The 2,875-nt window shown below is 40.5% G+C and overlaps 1 long non-coding RNA gene across 1 annotated transcript in view; it reads left to right on the top strand.

Moving 5' to 3' along the window:
• The first annotated feature begins 584 nt into the window (after nt 1–584).
• LOC116566811 overlaps nt 585–2,875 on the top strand; it is a 7,090-nt gene continuing 4,799 nt past the window's right edge. Inside the window, exon 1 of the long non-coding RNA XR_004276018.1 lies at nt 585–742. This is a non-coding gene — a long non-coding RNA (uncharacterized LOC116566811). The remainder of the gene's footprint in view (nt 743–2,875) is intronic.

Below are 2,875 nucleotides of genomic sequence, written 5' to 3'. Positions count from 1 at the left end.
TTAAAAGAATCAACATCAATGAGACCCAAAATCAAGGGGCACAGTTTTATCTAAAAGAAAGAAAAAAAAAAAAACAGTCCCTTCTAAATTGCACATTATTCTGCTGGACTAGTTATCGAAGGGGAAAGAAAAAGAAAAAAAAAAGTGCACATTATTTCCTAAAACGTTTTGGCTACTCTGGAAGATGTTTTGTTCACAACTGAGGGAATTACCTGCCATGGTAGAGACTGACAATATATAAAGGACTCTCCCAGCTCAGCCTGCTGTGTAACCATTCTTGATTTCTTTTGTCAAACTGGATCTTCTGCTTCCCTTGCCAACTGAAATCAAATGGATGCGTTAGGTCATAGCACTACTATGAAACAGTATCCACACTTGTTTTTCTTTCTCCTTTTCCACCTCCTGTTTATTACATTAACAAGTCAGATTGTAATTATGAAAGTGAGGAACTAAGGCAGCTTGCTATCACGCTGAGGCTGAGCATGCTGCTGGTATTGTTTAGACCTTTTGGTGACAGCCAAAGGGTATTAGTCACATGATTGTTTGGGATGTGCAATCATCCGAGGCTAAAATGACATCACCAGAGTACATTACACTGGAGCTTAGCAAATCTGCACTGCAGGATTTGCCAAGGAAAATCAAACTGGTAGCTTTCTAAGCTCCTCCCATCCCCCATGTGATTCGTAATATTTTTCTAGTGACTTTTAGGCTGAAGAGGAAGCTTGTCCAGTTCTTCTTTCTGGTATGTGTAAGTGTCACTGAAATTAAGGCTTCATGCATGTGAAATCATTACCAGTAAAAATGTTTTTTTCTTTCTCAGTGCTTTTATCCAATGCTGTAGACCTCTGAACATGCTGTGCTTTCTTACCTTTCTGGCTTTTGGTGTGTTGTTTCCTCTGTCTGGCATGTTCTGCTCCCTGGTCCCCTCCCCTCTGCCCTTTGTCTATCTGGTGAACTCTTACTCATCTTTTAAGATGATTTCAGAAGACTTCTCTGCGAGTTTTCCTTTAGCTCCTCCTCTTCTGATTGAGACAGTAACTTCCTTCTGTCTTCCATCATTCATTATAAGAGTGTATATCCCACTGTTATAACCTTTATCACATTATACATTATTTCCATATGGAAGTTTTATGGGGGCAGAAGCTATGTCTCCCCATCCTTGTTTCCCTAGCATTTGGCACAGTCTTGGCAAATAGTAAACCCCCAACATATGTTTCTTCTTGTCTATCTTCCTCAATTATTTATCCTCATCACCGTGTATGTTTTCAATTTGAAACATAAAGTTTGATCAATTTTTGGATTACATACTTTGAAGATACGTTATTAAGGACACGTAAGTTTAGAGTTGTTATAACTCTCCAATGAAATTTTTAGCAAATGTAGTAACTCATTTCATCCCTGAAAATGCTTTTTGTCTTAAACTCATTTGTCTCATGTTAATAATAACCACATTAGCTTTTTTGAAGGGTTGGATGTTTGCCAGATATATTTTATTTTTACTTTCTTTCAGAGTCTTGTTCTGTACCCAGGCTGGGGTGCAGTGGCATTTGACTCACTGCAGCCTCGAACTCCTTGGGCTCAAACGCTCCTTTGGCCTCAGGCTCCCAAGTAGCTGGGACTATGGGTGCATGCCACTATGACCAGCTAATTAAAAAAAAAATCATTATTATTATTACCCTTTTTCAGACAGGGTCTTGCTCTGTCACCCAGGCAGGAGTGCAGTGGTGCTCACAGTTCACCGAAGCCTCAAACTCCTGGGCTCAAGCAGGTCTCCCATCTCAGCCTCCCCCGTAGCCGGGACCATAGGCACATACCACCACACCTGGCTAACTTTTGTGTTTTTTGTAGAGATGGGGTCTTACTATGCTGCCAGGACTTGTCTTCAACTCCCAGCACCACAAAGCACTGGGATTACAGATGTGAGCCACTGTGCCCAGCCTCTGTTTTTTATATACTTATGCTTTCTGTCATTCTGGATCCTTACAGTTTAGCAAGCCGCTTATAAAAAGTATTTATCTGGATTTCTAATACTTAAAACTCGAACTCTTTTTGTACTTTTAAAGGCCTATTTGATCCATTTACATTTATGATGATTACTGAAATTTGGATTCATTTCTATAATCTTATTTCGTGTTTCCTATCTGTACTGGTTTATCTGTGCTTCTTTCTCTCCTACTTTTTATATTGTTGTAACAAACTGAAACTTTGTGATTCTTCCTTTTTCATAAATGAGTTTGATGTGCTACTCATATGGGAAGATTGATCCAGCAGGTTTCTGTCTTTCGGTTTCTTAAAAGTTTCTTCTTTTAATTAGGAAAATGAGAGGATTCCAGAGAATATTTATGACTATGTATTGCATCATTGAGAAAGAAAAACACTGTAGTCCCAGCACTTTGGGAGGTTGAGGCGGATGCATTGCTTGAGGCCAGGAGTTCAAGACCAGCGTGGCTAACATGGCAAACCCCATCTCTACTTAAAAACAAAACAAAACAAAAAAAAAAACACTGGGTATGCACGGTGGCTCATGTCTGTAATCCCAGCACTTTGGGATGCCGAGGAGGGTGGATCATGAGGTCAGGAGCTCAAGACCAGACTGGCCAACATGGTGAACTCCTGTCTCTACTAAAACCACAAAAAATTAGCTGGGCGTAGTGGTGGGTGCCTGTAATCCCAGCTACCTGGGAGGCTAAGGCAGGAGAATCGCTTGAACCCAGGAGGAAGAGTTTGCAGTGAGCTGAGATCATGCCACTGCACTCCAGCCCAGGTGACAGAGTGAGACTGTTGAAAGAAAGAAAGAAAGAGAAAGAAAGAAAGGGAGAGAGAGGGATGAAAGAAAGAAAGAAAGAAAGAAAGAGAAAGAAAGAAAGAAAGAGAA

The sequence above is a fragment of the Sapajus apella genome, unplaced genomic scaffold (assembly GCF_009761245.1).
Source record: "Sapajus apella isolate SASKATOON/1434 unplaced genomic scaffold, GSC_monkey_1.0 scaffold44, whole genome shotgun sequence".
Classification (NCBI taxonomy): Eukaryota; Metazoa; Chordata; class Mammalia; order Primates; family Cebidae; genus Sapajus; species Sapajus apella.
This window is presented reverse-complemented; position numbering and strand designations above follow the sequence as displayed.